Source organism: Ascaphus truei, unplaced genomic scaffold, assembly GCF_040206685.1.
Source record: "Ascaphus truei isolate aAscTru1 unplaced genomic scaffold, aAscTru1.hap1 HAP1_SCAFFOLD_952, whole genome shotgun sequence".
NCBI classification, from domain to species: domain Eukaryota; kingdom Metazoa; phylum Chordata; class Amphibia; order Anura; family Ascaphidae; genus Ascaphus; species Ascaphus truei.
The window spans coordinates 38,252-45,000 of record NW_027457291.1 but is presented as its reverse complement, the minus strand read 5'-3'; positions in this window follow the sequence as shown (position 1 = coordinate 45,000).

The window sequence follows — 6,749 nt, the reverse complement described above, 5'->3', positions numbered from 1 at the left end:
TGGGAGACTGAATGGGCATGTGTGTGTGTGTGTATATATATATATATATATATATATATATATATATATATATATATATATATATATATATATATATATGTATGTATATGTATATGTATATATGTGAATGAAGGGAGAACAAAAAGTAACCCGTATGGGAGCACTCAGGTATGCAAAAGATTAATTAGTTTATTTATTTGACACAATGCAAAAAGGGATGAATAAACAGTACATGATTAAAAACACTTAAAAAAGAGGCATGGACCCCTGTCACGTGTGTTACCCTGAAACACTGATGAACAGCTCTAGGGAACGACACACATTGTCAACCCTAAACATAAATAGGATAGTGACTCAAACAACACTAGGGTGAGTTAAAGTAAATCACAGTGGGTTATTGGGTTCAAAGGCACCTATACAACGCTAAAGATGATGCACACTACACACCAAACAGTAGACTGATCAAAGTATAAATGACAGTCTCAAAGCATCACACATCTGCATGAGCATACAATAGTATAACCAATACCTACAGCGTAAATCATGTGTAGGAAAGGTAGTGAGATGGAATGAAATCCCTAGATGTGTAGTACAATAGAGTTAGTGAATAGCATATATAGGAAAATACCTAATGAACGCCTATTGTATAACCTTGTATTTATGTGTCAGTGTCCCTAATGAAAAAATGAATGAAAAAGTCACAGTCCAGAAAAATAGTTTGCATGAGTGCTGGGTAGCATAGTTACGTGAGCCATGGGTCAGGGGTCCTGCCTAGCACCCCCACTCCCATATGAATATACATATCTTGAAAAAAGGATAATTTAGTTTAACCTTTTGGCCAAAGCATTATAAGCCTGCGAGCCACTTCAAAGCATGACCAGATATCGCAGGTCCTAACACTAACTGATTAAAATTCTTATTTACCTGTATAATTACAGGAAATGTGTACACTGGAAAAACCAGGAACTATAAAACCACATATATGTCTTAATATTATGTATAGTCCCGTAGACAGATGAATAATAACGAAGCCTCGTAAGTCTCCTAGACCTGGTGCATATATAGCTCTCCTAAGGCATAGCGAAGCATAAACTGTCCATATGGTAACATCCAAACACTGTCAGGTACAGTAATATAGTGATCCTGTGATGGTATGTCACTGGGACAGAAGCCCTGGAGTCACACTTGAGTTGTGCGGGCAGCTCATTGGCTGATGCCATGGACCAATGACATCTGTCCGCTTGACTTTCGCGCCTTTTCCACCGCGCATGACGTTCTGTTTGGGGACGGGGGACGTCCTTAAGAGCAGGAGCGTTCACACACGCGAATTCACTCTTTGACAAAGGCCCTTGCGGCTGAAACGCGTCAGAGTTTACCTCCGTGTTCCCCCCACGATTGCACCATGGAATAAAGCTTATTTTTAACCCATCTTGTCGGTGTGTGGCCCCGCTGTTCCACAGCTGTGCTCTGCTTTCCTTCTTCGGACTACCTGTCTATAATTACAGGAAACCATACAGGACACCTACAGGCTCATATTGAACCCCCAAAATAACCACAAAAAAGACAATTTTATTTAAAAGATTTCTATACATATATATTTAGGCACTGTACCGTGTATAAGTTTCATTGGATGTGCACTGAGCTCTGTCTGTGTTTTATGTTCTGTCTCTGGTTTTAAATATAATTACAGGAAGAATGATCTGCATTGGATCTGTCACAAACAGCTGCATGAAAAGACCTGTACATATGGAAAGTGGGGAGGGGCGAGCCTAAAACCTGGGGAGGAGGAGCCACTAACCTCCAAAACAGCTGAGACCAGCTGGACAAAGTTAATAAACACACAGATACCCAGCAAGCTCATATAAACCCCCAAAATTACCACAATATATATATGTGTATAAGTGTCAAAAGGAGTGCTACTGGGCGTGGCACTGTATACTACAAAAACACACACAAAGGGAGCCCAGAGCTACCTCCAATAGGACAAAAATACACAGTAAAATATCTATATATCTCTTGAAAACAGGGTAGTTTCACCCTGGTTATCTGGTCATGCCTTGAAGTGGCTCGCAGACTTATAATGCTTTGGCCAACGGGTTAAACTAAATTACCCTTTTTTCAAGAGATATATATAGGTATTTCACAGCGAGTGAATAAGGAAGAAACAGCGAGTGAATAAGGAAGAAATAGCGAGTGAATAAGAAAGAAACAGCGAGTGAATAAGGAAGAAATAGCGAGTGAATAAGAAAGAAACAGCGAGTGAATAAGGAAGAAACTGAGTGAATTTGCCGATGGGTTATTGTAAATAATCAAGGCATATGGAGGTATTGAGGAAGTAGAAGGAAGTACAGTAGCTTTGTGATGCAAGTAGAGACTGTGTGTATTGGTTGGGAACATAAACGATTGTCAGAAATTGCTACTGTGGTAGAGAATGCAAAGGAGCAGGGAAGCTAAGAAAGAAAAGGCTCAGGAAATGAAATTTGTTACTGCACAAACTGCTCTTTTCTCAATATAGGCGGTTAACGAAAGTAGAGTATGTGATAGGACCCTAGAGGGGTCACAGGATAGGGATCAACGAAGGGACAGAAAGTGTTATCATTGTAAATAGTCAGGACATGTTGCAGTAATTGCAGAGAGAGAACCAGAGAAACCACGGTCCTAGTCCTTCCATTCCCCCATTATTCAAAGCAGATTATTTTTGCCTAAACCAAGACGGGTCTTCCCCGCCGGGATTGAGAATCTCAGGTTTTCTCAAGTATTGCAAATCTCAGTGGAGAACACGCTTTATGTATACGTTCAAAGTAGGGAAAATTAGTTTCCCCCCCCCCCCAAATGTTTTGTTAGGTTGAAAGGTGAAATATGTTAAAAAGGGTTGTTTGATTGAATAATCCCTGTGTGTTTATGGTATCATAAAATCTCCCGGATTTTCATGAGGCTTTGTTGCTGAGTCTATGCTTGGTATTTCCTGGCTAATCGACGCTTCAGTTAGGCATGCGAGCATAAATCTTATCCTTCATTTCCCCACAGCAATACGTGGCTATGAGCCAGGTTCTGATACAGAAGCTCAAAGTCTCGGTGCCGTCAAATTAATTGTTGTGCTCTTGACAAGAGCTGTAAAAACGGCCCTGAACACCCTCATTATTTAACCTGAATGAATCCCCTGTGTGAGAGTTGAATCATGGGAACTTTTATTATATGTATACAAAATTACCATCCAGAAGCTTGCAAGATCGTGCAAAAATGGAATATAATTAATTTCTCGCAATGAAGTTTAATTTTTAAAAGTGTACACCCCCACTACAACACAAATTAATCAACACTAGGCAGAGGAGAGTTTGGGTGTCCATGGAGAGGAGGATAAAGAAAGGGCAAAATCGGAAGATCATTTGATCTTTACAATTTTTGTAATAAGCCCGGTCACTGGAAAAAGAAGGATATTTATCGTTCTGGCCAGGCGATTTGTTTCCTTAACCAGAATTACATTCTTTCCCCCTCAATTTCCACAGACAGAATCAGGTGAACACGTTACACAGAAATAACAGGGAGAACACATTCCAGACATGAAAGTTAACTAGAAGCTCAGTAGCTTCAAATTCGTTTTAAAAGCAGGTTAGTTATAAAAATATGAACAAGGGAAAACCGGGGGATGGGGAAAGGGAAAAAATACCCTCGCTACAGCTAGACTGAAGGTGCTACAATCAGAGGTAATGCTAATCAAACGAAGAGGGAGAAAAAAGAACCTCTTTAATGAGAGCACTCACAATGGCTGGGAATAGTAGAACACCAGATGGAGGACATCTATAGAAATAGGTATAAATGTAATGATTGATAGATTAAAAAAACCTTTAATTGAAAATTCAGATAAAATATAGTCAATAATAAGGTATGCCTAGCAGGGAGGCATCACTATGACAAATGAGCGAATTAAAATATTACGGTGAGTGAATACCAGGTGCAGTGATCCCCTTGTTGAATGTCGGTGGGTGTAGGTGATCACTAAGGGATCAGGTAAGTAACTAGGACTCGAGGTAAGTATGTGAAGTCTTAAAACAAATTGCTGAGATGCAGCAACACACTAAACTGCTAACTATGTCAGAGTATATATGCAGTAACTATGTATATGCATATGCATATACAGTGTGGATAAGTAACCACACCTAACATAAGTGGAAAACAGTTAAAGCTGTGGGAGACGCTCCATTTTAAACTCTGAGCAGCTCAATATGTAAAAGTGTATGTTAGAAACTAGCAATTAACATTTGGAAACTTTATCTGGTCTGTTCAAGGACATTTGGCGGAACGCCCAGAAAGACAGCTGGCTATACACCTGTCATGCTGCGCTCACCACAAACAGGACTGAAGACCGCGGGGCTGAGGTGGGGATGGAAAGACACCGACCCACAACCACGCAGTCCTGTCCGGAATGCGTAGTCCAAGTCGTACAGCGTCGTAGGGTTGGAGAGGTCAGGGTAGTCAAGGTACTTGCCGTATTTCCGGGTCGGAGAGTGGAGGATGGTAGATTTCCGTAGCCAAGGTCCAGGGTAATAGAAGGTAGAATGGTCAAGGGACGAAGCCGGGGTCAAAGCGCAGGAGAGTGTAGGAATCCGAAGAGCAGCCAGGATCAGGACAGGAGAGAACAGAAAGGTAAGGCCAAGCAGGGATCAAGACACAACTAAACGGCAGCGGTGAGCACAATGCATAAACAGGAGTTTATGCTCAGCAAGGAATGACAGACAGGGGCAGGTATATAAGTAGGAAGAATCCAATTACCTTGCAGGGGTGTGATCCGGTCCTCCAATGGCGTCAGGAAGGTACTAATCTGAAACAGCCTGCAGGTCAGGCTTTCCTGGTGATTACCCTGGTAGCCGGGCAACCTGCACGCGTGCGCGATACGCGTCGCGGAGCACTGAAATCACGCGGACGTGCGGCCGAGTTACCTCCCTGTGGGAGGCGCCGGCAGCTTTCAGTGCGTGGGCGCATGGGTCCGCCGTGCGACGCGTGAGCCGGGCGGTTTCCAACAGGAGTAGCGGCGGATGTTACAGTATCCCCCCCTTGAGGGGAAACCTCCGGGCGACCCATGGATGGTTTATCAGGGTGCCTACGGTGGAAGGCATAAATGAGACGGTTGGCATGTACCTGACGATGAGGAATCCACTCTCTCTCCTCCAGGCCATAGCCCTTCCAGTGTACGAGATATTGCAATCCTCCTCTGGACATTCTGGAGTTGAGGATGGTCTGTACCTCGTATTCTTCTTGACCCTCTACCAGTATGGTTTGTGGAGGTTTAGGTTGTCCTTTGGAGGATGAGTCTTGTAGACAGGGTTTTAGAAGGGAGGAGTGAAAGACGGAGAGAATTCTCATATTCTTAGGCAGTTCTAGCCGGTAGGCTACTGGGTTGATCCTTTTAGTGATGCGGAAAGGTCCGATAAAGCGCGGTGCCAGTTTGGGTGAGTGTGACAGGGTAAATAAAAGCCACCAGTTATATGCCTGGAAAACCTATGTCTAGTCTGCAGTGCAGCACTGACTAGGTTAAACTTCAGCTGGGAAACTCAGGACAATTAGTTGGATCCCAGCTGCCTAATCAAGGTGTGTTAAAACCCAGGTTCTAGACACATGGAGTTTGCTGTTGATGAGAGAGGAGTAAGCTGCTAAAGTGATTCCTGAAAACAAGGTCTGAGTAGCAAACTAGTGAAACTGTGAACTGTCTGTCCCGTGCATAGAAAAAGGGTAGCTGCATATATATAAACTGTCTGCTAAAGAGAAACTGTTTTGTTCGGTTTGCTGAAGGAAAAGCCATTTTCGTTTGTTGCTGAAAAAAGAGCTATTTTTGTTTTGTGTGCTGTATATTTTTCAAGGCAAAATAAAACAGCCTTGTCAAGAAACCCACGTGCGTAGTTGCATGTACCCTGCAACATATGGTGTCAGAAGTGGGATTTGATTTTTTTCAAAAGGCTCCTGCAGTTAAAGGGCCACACACACACAAACAAGAATGGAAGAAATGTTGAAAGCGTTTCTGTGCGAGCAGGCCCGGCTGCAAGCGGAGAGAGATGAAAGACTACAGACAGCACAGGATGAGCAGATTGCCAAGCTGCTGACCCAAGTCCAAGGGTCTGCCGGTGCAGAACTGGCCAGCAGACCCCCCGATACTCCTGAGGAAAATGGCTCTGAATGAGGATCCAGAGGCTTTTTACTAACATTTGAAAGAGTCGCCGAAGCTCAGGGCTGGGCTGCAGATCGCTGGGCAACTGCTTTGGCCCCGCTCCTCATAGGTGAATCCCAGGCCTCATATCAGGGCCTCCCTACAGATCAGGCAATGGACTACCGCCAAGTAAAAGCCGCCATACTGGATCGCTTAGGTCTGACCCCAGAGACCTACTGGCAGCAGTTCCGGAACATGAAGTACACCGCTTAGATGAGACCCCGGGTCCTCGCTCAGCGATTATTGGACTTATGTACGCGCTGGATACAACCCGAGGAGTGCACTAAGGAGGCAATTCTTGAGCAGGTGGTTTTGGAACAATTTCTACAAGTAATACCCCCTCCCGCACGCTCGAGGGTAAAACGCCACGCTGCTGAAACCCTAGCTTTGGCGGTCCGACTCGTGGAGAACTTCCTTGGGGCTGAGCAGCAGGAGAGTGTCCTGGACCCGACTCCACCGGCACTTGCGGACGCCCAAAGAGGGAGGTCGGATCAATGGGGAACCTACGGCCCGTCACGGAACCGCCAAGTCCAAAGGAAGGAACAGTCGT